Consider the following 17,929-nt stretch of genomic DNA (forward strand, 5'->3'; position numbering starts at 1 on the left):
TGCCTGACTTAAACAAACCACCTCACCATCAGAATCCTCCTGGTCAATTTCCTCCCCAGCGCCAGCAACACCCATATCCTCCTCATCCTGGTGTACTTCAACACTGACATCTTCAATCTGACTATCAGGAACTGGACTGCGGGTGCTCCTTCCAGCACTTGCAGGGGGCGTGCAAATGGTGGAAGGCGCATGCTCTTCACGTCCAGTGTTGGGAAGGTCAGGCATCGCAACCGACACAATTGGACTCTCCTTGTGGATTTGGGATTTCGAAGAACGCACAGTTCTTTGCGGTGCTACTGCTTTTGCCAGCTTGAGTCTTTTCATTTTTCTAGCGAGAGGCTGAGTGCCTCCATCCTCATGTGAAGCTGAACAACTAGCCATGAACATAGGCCAGGGCCTCAGCCGTTCCTTGCCACTCCGTGTGGTAAATGGCATATTGGCAAGTTTACGCTTCTCCTCCGACAATTTTATTTTAGGTTTTGGAGTCCTTTTTTTACTGATATTTGGTGTTTTGGATTTGACATGCTCTGTACTATGACATTGGGCATCGGCCTTGGCAGACGACGTTGCTGGCATTTCATCGTCTCGGCCATGACTAGTGGCAGCAGCTTCAGCACGAGGTGGAAGTGGATCTTGATCTTTCCCTAATTTTGGAACCTCAACATTTTTGTTCTCCATATTTTAATAGGCACAACTAAAAGGCACCTCAGGTAAACAATGGAGATGGATGGATACTAGTATACAATTATGGACGGACTGCCGAGTGCCGACACAGAGGTAGCTACAGCCGTGAACTACCGTACTGTACTGTGTCTGCTGCTAATATAGACTGGTTGATAAAGAGATGTAGTAGTATGTATAAGTATAAAGAAGAAAGAAAAAAAAACCACGGGTAGGTGGTATACAATTATGGACGGACTGCCGAGTGCCGACACAGAGGTAGCTACAGCCGTGGACTACCGTACTGTACTGTGTCTGCTGCTAATATAGACTGGTTGATAAAGAGATGTAGTAGTATGTATAAGTATAAAGAAGAAAGAAAAAAAACCACGGGTAGGTGGTATACAATTATGGACGGACTGCCGAGTGCCGACACAGAGGTAGCTACAGCCGTGGACTACCGTACTGTACTGTGTCTGCTGCTAATATAGACTGGTTGATAAAGAGATGTAGTAGTATGTATAAGTATAAAGAAGAAAGAAAAAAAAACCACGGGTAGGTGGTATACAATTATGGACGGACTGCCGAGTGCCGACACAGAGGTAGCTACAGCCGTGGACTACCGTACTGTACTGTGTCTGCTGCTAATATAGACTGGTTGATAAAGAGATGTAGTAGTATGTATAAGTATAAAGAAGAAAGAAAAAAAAACCACGGGTAGGTGGTATACAATTATGGATGGACTGCCGAGTGCCGACACAGAGGTAGCTACAGCCATGGACTACCGTACTGTACTGTGTCTGCTGCTAATATAGACTGGTTGATAAAGAGATGTAGTAGTATGTATAAGTATAAAGAAGAAAGAAAAAAAAAACACGGGTAGGTGGTATACAATTATGGACGGACTGCCGAGTGCCGACACAGAGGTAGCTACAGCCGTGAACTACCGTACTGTACTGTGTCTGCTGCTAATATAGACTGGTTGATAAAGAGATGTAGTAGTATGTATGTATAAAGAAGAAAGAAAAAAAAACCTCGGGTAGGTGGTATACAATTATGGACGGACTGCCGAGTGCCGACACAGAGGTAGCTACAGCCGTGAACTACCGTACTGTACTGTGTCTGCTGCTAATATAGACTGGTTGATAAAGAGATGTAGTAGTATGCATGTATAAAGAAGAAAGAAAAAAAAACCTCGGGTAGGTGGTATACAATTATGGACGGACTGCCGAGTGCCGGCACAGAGGTAGCTACAGCCGTGAACTACCGTACTGTACTGTGTCTGCTGCTAATATAGACTGGTTGATAAAGAGATGTAGTAGTATGTATGTATAAAGAAGAAAGAAAAAAAAACCTCGGGTAGGTGGTATACAATTATGGACGGACTGCCGAGTGCCGACACAGAGGTAGCTACAGCCGTGAACTACCGTACTGTACTGTGTCTGCTGCTAATATAGACTGGTTGATAAAGAGATGTAGTAGTATGTATGTATAAAGAAGAAAGAAAAAAAAACCACGTGTAGGTGGTATACAATTATGGACGGACTGCCGAGTGCCGACACAGAGGTAGCTACAGCCGTGGACTACCGTACTGTACTGTGTCTGCTGCTAATATAGACTGGTTGATAAAGAGATGTAGTAGTATGTATGTATAAAGAAGAAAGAAAAAAAAACCACGTGTAGGTGGTATACAATTATGGATGGACTTCCGAGTGCCGACACAGAGGTAGCTACAGCCGTGAACTACCATACTGTGTCTGCTGCGACTGGATGATAAATAATGATATAAAAAATATATATATATCACTACTGCAGCCGGACAGGTATATATTATATAATGACGGACCTGCTGGACACTGTCTGTCAGCAGAATGAGTAAAAAAACACCACACAAGTGAAGTCACACGACGAGTGTTTAACTTTTTCAGGCAATCACAATATAGTATACTACTAACTATACTGGTGGTCAGTGTGGTCAGGTCACTGGTCAGTCACACTGGCAGTGGCACTCCTGCAGCAAAAGTGTGCACTGTTTAATTTTAATATAATATGTACTCCTGGCTCCTGCTATAACCTATAACTGGCACTGCAGTGCTCCCCAGTCTCCCCCACAATTATAAGCTGTGTGAGCTGAGCATAGTCAGATATATATACATAGATGATGCAGCACACTGGACTGAGCAGTGCACACAGATATGGTATGTGACTGAGTCACTGTGTGTATCGTTTTTTTCAGGCAGAGAACGGATATATTAAATAAAACTGCACTGTCTGGTGGTCACTGTGGTCAGTCACTAGTAAACTCTGCACTCTCTACACTTCTACAGTACTCCTAAGCTCCAGTAAATCAGGTCAATCTCTCTCTCTCTCTCTTCTAATCTAAATGGAGAGGACGCCAGCCACGTCCTCTCCCTATCAATCTCAATGCACGTGTGAAAATGGCGGCGACGCGCGGCTCCTTATATAGAATCCGAGTCTCGCGAGAATCCGACAGCGTCATGATGACGTTCGGGCGCGCTCGGGTTAACCGAGCAAGGCGGGAGGATCCGAGTCTGCTCGGACCCGTGAAAAAAACCATGAAGTTCGGGCTGGTTCGGATTCAGAGAAACCGAACCCGCTCATCTCTATTACAAACACATACATGCAAATTCTGTCCCACAGAAACCATGGCACTCATGGCAGGCCGCTAGCTTGATGTGGGTGAAAGGCACCTGTAGGTGGAAGTGGCTGGTAAATGTAGTCACTTGATGTATTTCTCAGTATTGAGCTACAGCTTTTCAAATGAGCCTTTTGAATAAATGTATTCATTATATATTGTAGCTACCCCCCTATCAGGAGTGACAACAGCATCTGTTTGGGTGGGTAGAACATGCAAAGTTCTACCCACCCAAACTGGTGGGTAGAACTTTGCTAGTTATAATAAAGTACATACTGTATAAAAAGCGGTTAGATCACAGATTTATCAGCTATTAGATAGTTTACATAAGTTTGTGAACTGGGACTGCTGACCTTTTTGTCTGCTTGTTATTAAGAAAGCAAAGTATACTGGTACTTTATAAATAAACTTTAATAATAGTAGCAATAATAGTAATACGTATAATATTAATTAATTATAATATTAATTTTTACCACCATTACTTCTAATATACTGGTAACAGTAAAGCACATCAAGCCGAACTCTCCTCAGGCTCCTCCCGAGCCCAGAAAATTCTGTTTTTACATCATAAGAGTCTGTGTTCACAAACATCAAAAACAAGAAAATGGTATAAACTGTCTGTTCCTCATAAAATACACTTTCAGACAAACAGGCAAATCTGCAATATTCTGTTGGAAGACTAGGGGAATAGCTGCTAGGCACAAACATAAAGCAGGATAGCAGATAACTTAATTAGGAGAGTACACTAAACTCTTTATAGCAGCAACAAACTGCCATTCTTTACCGCCACCAAAGTAACAATCAGCCAACAAGTACCATAAAGTGAAGGAGGAAAACTCGGATCACAGAAGCATAACACTGTGATAAAAGTCTTATATACAGAACCAGGCCCGGTGCTGACCGCTTAGCAAGGAGATGCAGTGCAGGGAGGCGCCAGGGTGGAGAGGCGCTCTCCCTGCTCTGCATTTCTGTGCTGAGCTGCTGCTGATGTCCCTGCTACTGCTGCCGGCTGCTGTCACACTCTATGACATGCAGCGGCGCCGGCAGCACAAAACCTCCTCTCCCCCTTGGCGCCGGCAGCACAAAGTCTCCTCTCCCCCTCCTCTCCCCCTGTATGACAGTGCATTGGCTGGGTGGGATCCAAAGGGGGGCTGAGCTAGATGGGAATAAGGAGCAGAGCTAGATGGGACCAGGCTGCAGCAGGAGGATGAGCTGCTGCAGCTTCAGCCAGCCAGACTTCCTTAGGTAAGTGTCTGGAAAGAGAGTGAGTGTGTGTGTGTGTGTGTGTGTGTGTGTGTGTGTGTGTATGTGTATACAGTATCTGTGTATACTGTATATATGTGTGACTGTGTATGTGTGTAATATATGTACAGCATGTGTGTGTATGTATATATATATCTATATTTATATATATCTATATTTATATATATATATATATATATATATATATATATATTTGTGGTGTGTGTATCTGTGTGAATTAAGAAAAAATTACCCTAGGGTAATCAACTCCTGATGCTAGGTGGGGAGGTTCAACACAGCAGCTAAACAAAAAGAGGTTGGTCAGACCTCAACATACAGCACAAGAACAAATAGAGGTAAAGCGCTTATGGTCACCAATGAAATGAGTAGGTCACTACAATCCACATATCAGATGAACACATGCATTTAATTAAAAAAAAACAATTCATAACAACATACACAATTAAAAAGTTCTATTTAAAATTGCCGCATGTGATGCTACTCCCGAAATGGAAATGATAATGGAAATCAAGGAGAGTCTGCTTGACCTGTTCCTTTGTAGTAGTCCCTTCTAATCTCATATAGGCCTATAAGATGATCAATCATATGTAATAGTTACCACTGATGTCTTTCAAGGCGCTTAAGCGGTTAGGCACCTTGCATAGTAGCAGTCCCTTGAAGAAGAGATGTGAAGTGGTTGCCACAGTTTGAAGGATCCCTCCAGCAGGGTCCGTAAGGTGTTGAAGTGTGGGGACTTGGTCCAGGTCTTTAGATCTTTACTTCTTCTTTTGTTGTAAATCCAGGGGAGCAGTAAACAGCAGCTTTCACCATGTGTATGTGTGACTACTGCATAATGTGTGTATGTGTCACTGGTACAGGGGTTGTTACGTGTCTAATCGGCACTGGTACGGGGGCATTATGTGTCTAAGCGGCACTCGTACAGGGGGTGTTACGTGTCTAATCAGCACTGGTACAGGGGGCGTTACGTGTGTAAGCGGCACTGATACAGAGGGCATTACACGTGTAAGCGGCACTGATACAGGGGGCGTTACGTCTCTAAGCGGCACTGGTATGGGGGCGTTACTTGTCTAAGCGGCACTGGTACAGTGGGCGTTACGTGTCTAATCGGCACTGGTACAGGGGGCGTTACGTGTGTAAGTGGCATTGGGCACTGGTACAGGGGGAGTTACGTGTGTAAGCGTCACTGCTACAGGGGGTGTTACGTGTGTAAGCGGCACTGGTACAGGGGGCGTTACGTGTGTAAGCGGTACTGGTACAGGGGGAGTTACGTGTGTAAGTGTCACTGCTACAGGGAGCGTTATGTGTGTAAGCATCATTGCTACAGGGGGCATTACATGTGTAAATGGCACCCGTACAGGGGGCATTACGTGTGTAAGCGGCACTGCTACAGGGGATGTTACATGTGTAAGCGGCACTGCTAGAGGGAGTGTTACGTGTGTGGCACTGGTACAGGGGGTGTTACGTCTGTAAGCGACACTGGTACAGGGGGCTTTACGTGTGTAAGCGTCACTGCTACAGGGGGCGTTACATGTGTATGCGGAACTGCTACAGGGGGTGTTACGTGTGTAAGCGGCACTGGTACAGGGGGTGTTATGTCTGTAAGCGACACTGGTACAGGGGGCTTTACGTGTGTAAGCGGCACTGCTACAGGGGGCGTTACGTGTGTAAGTGGCACTGCTACAGGGGGCGTTACGTGTGTAAGTGGCACTGCTACAGGGGGCGTTACGTGTGTAAGCGGCACTGCTACAGTGGGCATTACGCGTGTAAGCGTCACTGCTACAGGGGGCGTTACGTGTGTAAGCGTCTCTACTACAAGGGGTATTATGTGCGCTGTCCCTTTGTAAAGTATGGGAGGGCGCAAATTTATAGTTTGCAGGGGGGCGCCGAACACCCTAGCACCGGCCCTGTACAGAACTAAGCCGCACCTCTCCACTCCAAAGACAAATACCATTGGCTGTTTCATGATAATAAACTTAAATGAAAATGCCATTTTTGGTCCCAGTCTTAAAACACTTAGGTTTAACCCTCCTCAGGCTGATTGACAGCTTTCTGTCCCTCTTAATTCACAAGCAGCTGATAACCCTATATTCCAAATATGTTCAGGAGCAGTTCTACGTGCGGTCAATCAGGGCGAGCACCCGGGGTGCTGCGGCCAGAGGCCGTGGCCGCAGTCACTCTGCAGGGGCCATCCACCCACCCGCACCTTGCACACCATTGAGGGAGACAGACAGACGCTAGAAGTCCCACTTGACCTCTAGCGCCTGGAGGAGGTCAATGGTGTCAGCTGAAGAGGGTGCCTATGCAGCCCATGGCACCTACTGCAAGCCGTGGTGCGGGTGGAACACCTGGCAACGATCAGGAAACCTCTGGCAATGAGCATGGAACCCAGAACATGAAACCCCTGACAACGAGCATGAAACCCCTGGCAATGAGCATTAGACCCCGCAACAAGCAGCTAATTTAAAAGTAATAACATTTAAAAGTATGTGGGGCATACTTTATAAGGGACATTGTTGTGTGTGGGGCATAAAATGGTTATCAGGGGCATTACAGTGTGTGGCATAATGTGTAATTACAGTGTATGGCATAATGTGGGGCATTACAGTGTGTGGCATAACGTGTAATGGGTGTAACAGTGTGTGGCATAATGTGTAATGTGCATTACAATGTGTGGCATAATGTGTAATGGGAATTACGGTGTGTGGAATAATGTGTATTGGGCATTCTGTGATGTGACATAATGTGTAATGGGCATTACTATAAGGAGGAAACATGACAAATAATGTAAAGGGCATGAATCAGGTTCCCCCCTCTGTTTTTGTTTTGACTGGGTTGTATAAGGTGCTCTACCTGGCATAATGTGTATAAGTGGTACTACTGTGCGGTTTTATGAGAATTGGTACTATTCGGTGGCCACACCCCTTCCCCATGAAGCCATGCCCTTATTTTTTGCAGCGCACCTTTGGCGCACACCAACCCTGTTGGGGGGCGCCAAAGAAAACTTTCACCCTGTGAGCCACAAGGTCTAGAATCAGCCCTGAATATGTTATACAGTTTATACAGAATTCCAGCTTAACACTTTACAGGTATCCGGATGATAGATAGACAGTGTCTAGACAGTCAATAGATAGACACCAGAGGCTAGATGTAATAGCAAATCGCACGTTTGTAACTTGTGATTGCTTTCCAAAAAATCGCAAATGTAATAGGGTACGAATTTTAAGGTTAACATATAATTTGCATGCAATTATTGGTGATTTTTAGTAAAGGAAACATGCGATTTTTTAGTAATAAAAACATGTGGTTTTCAGGTCATGTTTTTATTACTGAGAAGCATGCACAGATCAATGAGATTCATGCATGCTTCTTTCTGTAAAAGTAAAGAAACTGTTCCCCCATATTTTAACAACCAGCATCGGACTCTTGGACCGGTCCTGGTTCCAAGAATACGGGGGACAAAAGAAGTAGGGGTCCCGTATTTTTGAAACCAGCATGGGCTCCACTAGCCAGGGAGGTTGTACGTCAGGTGGGGGACACTTTAATATAGGTCCCTGTGGCCGCAGCATCATTCCCCCCAACTAGTCATCCCCGGCCGGGGTTCCCTGGAGGAGTGGGGACCCCTAAAATAAAGGCACCCAAGGGCCAGGGATGAAGCTCGGGGCTGTCCCCTCCATCCGTTTGCTGTGGATGGAGGGCTGATAGCCGTGAAAGTGTTAAAATGAATATTGTCTTTTGGTGTGGAACTAAAAGTCCCAGCAAGCCTCCCCCACATGCTGGTACTTGGAGAACCAGAAGTACCAGCATGCGGGGAATTAATGGGCCCGATGGTACCTGTAGTTCCACAACAAAAGAAATACCCCAAAAAAGAAAATACACATACACCTTGAAAAGTAAAAGTTTATTTACACACACACACTCACACATACTTACCTAGTGTCCCACGCAGCACCTCGGTCTCCTTGTCCAAGAAGAATCCATTAGGGTACCTGTAAAAAAAAAACCCAATATACTCACTTATAATCCTGTGTAGATCGGTTCTTTTCATTCCCTGTAGGCATCCATGCGTTAAAAAAAACACACACAAATAGCCTGAACCCTCAAACTAAAGGGGATCCATGTTTACACAGGGAAAGAAGAGGACTGATCTACACAGGATTATAGGTGAATATATAGTTGTTGTTTTTTTACAGGTACCATAATGGATTCTACTTGGACAAGGGGACAGAGGTGATGCATGGGACACTAGGTAAGTATGTGTGAGTGTGTAAGTTTGTGTAAATAAACCTTTACTTTCAAGGTGTGTGTGTGTGTGTGTGTGTGTGTGTATTGTCTTATTTTTGGGGTATTTCTTTTGTTGTGGAACTACAGGTACCAGCGGGTCCGTTAATTCCCTGCATGCTGGTACTTCTGGTTCTCCAAGTACCAGCACACGGGGAGGCTTGCTGGGACTTGTAGTTCCACAACACAAGACAATATTCATTTTAACACTTTTATGGCTATCAGCCCTCCATCCACAGCCCATGGATGAAGTGGAGAGCTCCGGGCTTCATCCCTGGCCCTTGAGTACCTAGAGAGCACTCCCCCAGTGAACCCTGGCCAGGGGTGACTAGTTGGGGGGAGTGATGCTGCGACCACAGGGACCTATATAAAAGTGTCCTCCGGCTGTGGCATCATGCCCCTGGCTAGTGTAGACTGGTGCTGGTTTCAAAAATACGGAGGACCCCTACTTCTATTGTCCCCCATATTTTTGGAACCAGGACCGGTCCAAGAGTCCGGTGCCAGCTGTTAAAATACGGGGAAACCCCAGTCATTTTTCACCCCGTATTATGCTTTTTTATATATGTTAAAAACTTTTTAACAAAATCTCAAGCTATTGCATCTGCGATTTTTGGAAAACATGCAAATTTGCTGTAAAAATTGTATGCTTTCCGAAAATCGCACCCTATTACATTTATGGTCGACATAAAAAAGGTAGACACAGGTTTTTTAAAATTTTACATGTTTTTGTACATTTTTATACCTTCTCTATCCATGTTGGTATAGAGTTGGGTATAAACTTTGTGGTGAGCGCATAAAGCCACCGAGCCCGAAGCGTGGTGAGCGGATGCCATTCTACAAATAGGTGTCCGAGATGACAAAACTATCCACACAAACCCCAAAAAAATGCAAAAAAATAAATAAAAAAATGGGGTCCACTTTTTTTATGTCAACCATTTTCATGTCGACCTTTTGATCAAGTCTACCTTTTGACCCTGTCAACCTTTTGACCCTTTCGACCTTTTGACTGTCTAACATGTGGTGTCTATCTATTGACTGTCTAACTAGACACTATCTATTATATCACACCCCACTTTACAATGAGAACTACAGATGACTGTGTGGTGTTAAATTGGAAAAATGTATCTTGACAATTTAAAATTTTGTGAAATTTTGGTAAAAGTTATGGTGGTGGATGAAAGAATGGACATGAAGAGAATGCAAAGTTATACACAAAAACCCACTCACATGGGGGTAATTCCAAGTTGATTGCAGCAGAATTTTTGATAGCAACTGGGCAAAACCATGTGCACTGCAGGGGAGGCAGATATAACATGTGCAGAGAGAGTTAGATTTGGGCGTGGTGTGTTCAATCTGCAATCTAATTTGCAGTGTAAAAATAAAGCAGCCAGTATTTACCCTGCACAGAAACAATATAACCCACCCAAATCTAACTCTTTCTGCACATGTTATATCTGCCTCCCCTGCAGTGCACATGGTTTTGCCCAGTTGCTATCAAAAATCCTGCTGCGATCAACTTGGAATTACCCCCACATGTCGGAACATATTTGTGTGACTAGTGTTGTCTCTCCCGGTAAGATCATGTCTAAAATGAGTAAATTTATGATGAGAGCGCACCCAAACAATTTCTAAAATTATAATAACAACAAACTGATATACCTTACCACCAAAGCCTGGCACCTAACTAGCCACAGCACCACAACCATCCATAATCTAAACCAAACCATACTAAATGAACAAAGATATAACAAACCAGATGCACCTCTGAACAAATCCTCCAAAAACAAGAACATACTGTACTCTCATCATTGAGATGACCTCTCTCTGCCCTATAGAATTGGGCATCCTTAAAGCAAAGTGGCCATAGGGAACCCCCACGTGATCACTAGCTAAAAGAAAACAAGACACACTGTAATTGACCTTGCACCTAGCTACACCCATAACCACACCAGAATGCACACCCCTCCAAATACGCCTGGGCCCATTAGATGCCTACACCAACTGACAAGAGGGCCAGGGCCACCTTATTGGACACCAAATTATTATCAATTGATATTACCTAGTTGAGAGACATGAATTACTACACCTAGGTATAACACCAGGGCCTGAGGCACACCCCTTTGATGCATGATTTCAAGCAGCCAGAACTTCAACTGAGATCAGCACATGCCCCTATCACCAAACCAACAGATCTTACTAATCTATGAAAGAAAGAAGTGTCCTGGGCAGCAAGGGCCTTTGACAACCAAAACATGCAAGAATGTCCCATCACCTATATGGGCAGAACATTGACTCTACCTGCTACTGACAAGGTAACATCTAGTAGCAGGACAGATGCAGTGAAGAGCAAGTGGTCACCGCAGGTAATCTGGAGCACTTGGTCACTGGAAGATGCAGTTAAAAGAAGCCCCTGAGGTGGTAATTTCCAGTCTGCCATATCAGCAGCGATCATCTTACATTCTATACTGCATGGACCAGTAAGAAGTTCATTTGTAGTGCTTGGTGGTTATCATGAATGCCAGTCAGTGTGTGATACACAGGGGAATAATGTCTTTTACAATACCACTGGCCATTCTTGCACGGACAAACTAAAGGTGCCACGGTGCAGATTGTATTTATAACAGAGATTTACCATGGAGCTAACAGTGATTCCAGCATTTGGGCTATACTGTGAGACTGAAAGTATCAGGTGAACTTTCCTCTCTATCTCCCTGTCTATACATTAGCCATGTCTGCTGGTTATTCATGTCACTATTTATATATATGAAATATACTCTATGCTTAGTCACTTTCAGAGGCACATTAATCCAGTAGGAACATACTGAACTTTGTTTTACCAACTTTATTAACTGCATACCAACTAAATGAATTCTGACCACTCTGATTGAGTGCATATCACTGCTGCACTATAGCTAGCGTGGTTCCCATTGTAGAAGTGTGCAAATGTTTGCTAATATGCAATACTTTTTATTGACACTGTTACAACATTGTTGTTTTTATAATTGACGTCTAATTGTAACAAATATTTTTATTTTAAATCTCGGAGCCATTTGATTTATGCTGCCTCTAAGTGCTGTGTATTCCAATTCTATATTTTTTTTTGCTAAAATTAAAGAAACTGCAGCATTGGCAGAAGTGAAGAAGAATGTTGCCAGTTGTTGGAATGAACAACCCCCAAAATTTCACACCCAAAAATTCTGTTTACCCTCTGATAATCCAGATGACAAGAAATCAGCCTTACCCTGATCCAGATACAGTACCACGGCATGACATGACAAGACATGGCATCCAGAAGGGGCTTTATTTAAATCTAACACTGCTGTAGGAGCGACCAGCCACAACACTACAACCTGAACGAGAACAACACCACAACATGAACAAGATCAGTCTTTGGCTGGGTGCTACCCGAGGCAAGAGGCATAGTTGCCTAAATAAACAGCAGGCCCGGCAGAACAAGAGTTATTGTTAAAAGATGGATGGAGGTTGGGTGATTAACATCAAGCCAGACCTCGATGTGTTTGTAGCCAAAGTCTATGACAGCCACTCTGTACTTTTTGTGGCTGAACTCCTCATCACTGGAGTGTTATATGCAGCCACACATGCCCATGGCCATGCCATAAATGCAGGTGCATATATTGCAGCACATTCTGATATATTGAAAGGCAAGTCTATATATAACATGCCACAACGCTATACATATCTGCAAGGGGATACGGTCGTTAGGTCGACACAACTTAGGTCGACAGTCATTAGGTCGACCACTGAAGGTTGACATGGGCATTAGGTCGACATGCACTAGTTCAACAGGTCAAAAGGTCGACGTGAGTTTTTCACATTTTTTTTTCAATTTTTGGACCTTTTCATACTTTATGATCCACGTGGACTACAATTGGGAACGGTAACCTGTGCTGAGCACAGCGAGGCCCCTTGTCCAAAGCATGGCGAGCATAGAGAGCCATGTAAGGGGACACGGTGCACTAAATGGGGTTCCCAGTCACTTTACGAAGAAAACAACACCAAAAAAAGTCCCAAAACTCACGTCGACCTTTCACCTGTCGACCTAGTACATGTCGACTTAATGCCCATGTCGACCTAGTGCATGTCCACCTAATGCCCATGTCGACCTTCAGTGGTCGACCTAATGACTGTCGACCCAAGTTGTGTTGACCCAATGACCCATACCCTCTGCAAGTTAGCTATGATACAGGATGTACACCTTTTCTCCTTCCCCCTTCTTCCGTGCTTCAGTCAAAGCCTCTGACCATTTGTTTTGGAGTAAACATGTTAACATATTTATACCACCGCATATGGTGGGTCATTCCGAGTTGATCGCTCGCTAGCTAGTTTTAACAGCCGTGCAAACGCTATGCCGCCGCCCACTGGAGAGTGTTTTTTAGCTTAGCAGAAGTACGAACGCATGTGCAGCTGAGCTCTGCAAAAACAGTTTGTGCAGTTTTAGAGTAGCTCTGAACCTACTCAGTACTTGCGATCACTTCAGCCTATTCGTGTCCGGATTTGACGTTATACACCCGCCCAGCGAACGCCCAGCCACGCCTGCATTATTTCAGACACGCCTGCGTTTTTGCAAACACTCCCTGAAAATGGTCAGTTGACACCCAGAAATGCCCCCTTCCTGAAAACTTCGCTAGAACCTGTGCAAAACAACAACGGGCTTTGTACCAGTACGACGTGCGTGCGCATTGCAGTGCATATGCATGCGCAGAAAAATAGTTTTTTAGCCTGATCGCTGCACTGTGAACAACGGCAGCTAGTGATCAACTCAGAATGACCCCCATGGTCAAGAATCAATGTGCATAAACTACACAGCACTGCAGAATTGTTTCATTGCACTAAGCCCTCGCCGTAATGCTTAGGTGATCTTGAGCTATCATTTCTAGATTTTGTAGATTAGTACTAGACAGAGAAGATGACAATCTTAAACCATGTACAGAGAAACCAGGAGACCCAAGCAACTCACCAAATGGACAGTCTGAGGCTCTAAGTGGGAAGGAGAGTAATAAAGAAATGTTTCAGATCCAGTGGCACAAATCATAACCCTGAAATCAACAGGAACCTGAAGTCTTGAAGAAGAAATGTTTGAAAAACTAAAGGATGTGACAGCCCTGGAATCCAGTAAGGACTGCTTCACTTATACAACCCACAAAAGCAAGCACCAGACCTGGTAAACCCCTGTGGGAACCTGGGTGATGGGGGTAAAGGGATGGGCTGCAATAGATTAAAATGGAGCAACCATCCCTCAGAATGATTGCCCAGTACATTATTAGGCAGCAAAAGTCCATCTAGACATTGCATTGCTGGCCCACTCCTATCTGAAGAAAGCCTCATACCCAACTGTACTCACTTAACTGGAGCAGTAGAATGGGAAGCGAGTAACTCAGATCCAACTGAGCCACTACCATCTCATTACAGGGATGCAGCCATGAGGAGGTCACATCCCCCACACCAGCCACCAAGACAGCAGCTATGGCCTTGCAAGGACAGACTACCACTGGCATTGAAGCATTTACAACCCCAGCTGACATAGGGAGAACTGTGGCCTCAACATCAGTGTGCAGCCAGGAAATCCCGAGATAGCTATGGACTAGGCTCATTACTCACCTTCCAGTTAGGAAACAGAGACATAACAATGGGGGAATCTGGGTGGTGGGTAACCACTCCAGAACTACTGGCCACAGCAGCAGCACCACCACCACACTCACACAGGTATGTGGACTTGCCTGGGGAACACTAAGACATCAGACACAGAAAAGGCTAAGGAAAGAAGAAAAGAGAAGCTGGAGAAAGGCACAGAATGCCAGAAACAAGCAAAAGAATACAGCAAAATAAGAGGTATGTGTAGAGGAAAAAGCAGAAGGTAGATTTCAGGTATTTCAGGCCCCTCTGGAACTTCAATCTGTCACCACACTACAGCTGACATTTGGGAAGCAGAGCTTATGCAGTCATTTACACTTTCAGCATTCACATGGATACCGATACCCAGTTGAAATAAAGTCTGCTGACCTTTTCCCACAATGCAGTCGTTCTTTTCTTTTCTCTTTTGAAATATTGCTAGTGCGCTAATTGTCCACTGTCCCCCTCCCACCCCCCAATTGTCTCAAAACAAGCCGCAGCTGAATACAAGTGTGCCTTGCTACAGTGCAGAGTGCAAAGTGCCTTTAAAAAATAGAACCCTAGGGTGTAGATAACAGTGCCACAGCAAAATAAATTAATGGGCCCCAAGATCCCGTGGGGCCCCTAGGCTTCAGCCTAGTCAGCCTTACGGTTAATACTACCCTAGCTGTGGTACCTTTTTTAAGTAGTCACAGTAGCACAGTAGTGTTTCAACAGTAGCAAAGCAGTCTTATAGCATCAGCTTAGTGTTGTAGCATAGTATTATCACAGCATAGCAGCATTGCAGCATAGTGGAATCATAACATAGTAGCATCAACATAGCAGTATCAAAGCAAAGCAATATCTTAGCATACAACATAGAGGTTCACAGGTAGGGTTCCTTTCTCCATCACACAACACCCATAATTTAATTTCCAGGCCTTAAATACAGTAGGCTTTGAATTAACAAGGTGAGAGCCTCCCAGGGGGTTACTTCCTTTCTCCTACGGTCTAGTCTGTCACTCTGCTACATCTGGATTTAGTCATGGCCAGGTTATAAAAATATTTAACTTGTCTGATAGGTATTTTCCATATTTTATGACTTAGCATAAACAATTATTTTTGTCATTTTATGTATCTACTGTATATGTATTCCTATAACATTTTGGCAATACCTCATATGGAAATTAAATTTTTCTTCTTTACACAAAAATTTGTATATACATTTTAGAAAATAGATTAATTACTTTGCATATGAAAAAGATATGGACAAACTGCTGACCTTACACGTTCATAACTGCTGACCTTACACGTTTGGATTATAAAAGCTCTTTAGAAAAGCTCCTAATTACAATTATTTGTACACTGCAATGTACATTTAAAAAATAAGTAATTTTATCTCTAGAAAATGTTTTGTAATTGTGCATAAGTGAAAATGATGAGCAATTGTCTTTGTTGCCTAGGTATTTTATGTCAGCAAGGATGGCAAGTCTCAAGGTAAAGGACATGATGAAGTGATGAAAGCTTGATTATCTTTGTGTTGTGGTTGTTTCAGGGCACTGATGAATCCTTCATGTTTTTTTTACTATCTACCGTCCACAGTTGCTGGGGAGGACAAGAAAGGCTCATAAAGATGACATGTTTGCTCTCCAGTTCCCTGATGGGGCTTCTATGTATTACCTGGATCTAATTATCTCATCTCCAGTTGACAGAGAGGTTTCCATAGAGCGCTTTCCATCACCGGGAACCTTACCCAGGCTTGCAATGTTTTAAATTGTTTAAAAACACCAGGGAGATTACACTGTGCAACCTATATCCTGGGCTGTCTAATGACTTGATATATTTTTGGACCTTCTGCTCATTGGATGAACAAGCCAGAGCAAATCATGTATTGACCTCAAAGCATTTATAAACTGTGGAACATTATATTCTCATCAGAGCCATAGGGCCAGAAAACTATAGCTTCTCAGCAGTGAAACATGGTTTTGGTTATGCACTGTGTTCCTAGGGATGCACCAAAACAATAATATATCATTCGAGGCACACGTCGCCTTCTTTATTGAAAGGCAAAACAAAGAGTTGAGGACAAAAATCATTACTTCTTTAGCAATTTTTCACAAAATGCTTTTGTTTTATACTTGACACACAGAAGGGACTATACGCTGCAGTGAAAATGATGTATAGCTTTGTGACAAATGTAATTTTCTTTATAAAGCAGCGGCCATAAGGATATACACAGTTCAAGAAGTTATTTTGCTTTTTGCATTCATTTTTAAAAATGGGTTTAATCTCCTTATTTGCAACAGAAGGTTTGCATGCATGTCTACCTTGTAAACTTTGATTCCAAAGGCCTCATTCACATTTTAACAACTTTATTTTTTCACTACAGACTTTTTTTGTTGTTGTTTCTGTTGTTGTTGTTGCCTAGGGCCAACACAGCCTTCTGTCCCAAAGAACCATGCAAAGGCATTAAAGGTGATTGCTTAAGTAATATAAGCAATATATAAAATATATGTCAAGACCAGAAGATAACATTTTCGTAACTGATATTTGCTATAATTGGTCTCTGATGGAAAGGAATTAATTTGTTGTCGTCTTCCATATCTGTGCGCAGCTGGCAAAAGAAACATAGAACATTAAACTGGCACTGATCTCTTGACAAGCTATAGTCATATATTTTATTGTTTTACAGCAGTGAAACTGTTAAATGATAAATCGTAATTAAAAATGTAAACAATATCAAAATCATGATGCTTTTTCACGGAAAATATTGACCAATGAGTAATCCAATGAAAACTGCAATATGTACATTTTCACACTAAGGTTTGTTTATTGTTTTAATCAAAGTGATACACGTAGTATATATTTTTGGAAAATGTGACTAGGGCATTGTTTTTTGTGAAATTATTAATTTGAAGAGGTGGGACCCTTGAGTGAATATTCTTGGGGTTATTTACACACCCAATCTGCACTGTAAAATTCCTCTGCATACTACTTCAGCCATACAGCTTAGTGTGTGAAAAGGCAGCAATGTAGGAGGTGGTGCACTATGCAAAATTTGAAAAGTTCACTAATGTAACAATACCTTTATAATCAAATAAAATGTTCAGTTTTCCTTCTAAATACTGCTCAGTTACTCCTCATTTATGGTGCATATGAATCATGAGAGTATGGGATTTTGAGAACTGTCTGTATGATGGTGGTGGAGATTTATCAAGCTTAGAGAGAGATCAGCTGTAATTTTTGTACGACAACCTGTAACGTGACAGTTAAGAGCTGATTATTTAGTACCTTATTTCACTCTACTCGATCTCTCTAAAAAGCTTTGATAAATCTCCCCCAGTGTCTCTCAAACTTTGTCAACTGTCATTTCTATTTCTGTATATTCCTTGGGGACAGCAACTGCCACAGAAGATTTCGAACATGCTTTTGGCTCTGTTTTAACATTCAGCATGAAACCAT

General features: G+C 43.2%; 1 long non-coding RNA gene across 1 annotated transcript in view; it reads left to right on the top strand.

The window, feature by feature from the left end:
* Positions 1–17,496, top strand: part of LOC134929182 (uncharacterized) — a 59,489-nt gene extending 41,993 nt beyond the window's left edge. The window contains exons 3-4 of the long non-coding RNA XR_010178354.1: positions 15,931–15,964; positions 16,070–17,496. This is a non-coding gene — a long non-coding RNA (uncharacterized LOC134929182). The remainder of the gene's footprint in view (positions 1–15,930; positions 15,965–16,069) is intronic.
* The last annotated feature ends 433 nt before the right edge of the window (positions 17,497–17,929 follow it).

This window comes from Pseudophryne corroboree, chromosome 5 (assembly GCF_028390025.1).
Source record: "Pseudophryne corroboree isolate aPseCor3 chromosome 5, aPseCor3.hap2, whole genome shotgun sequence".
Lineage (NCBI taxonomy): Eukaryota > Metazoa > Chordata > Amphibia > Anura > Myobatrachidae > Pseudophryne > Pseudophryne corroboree.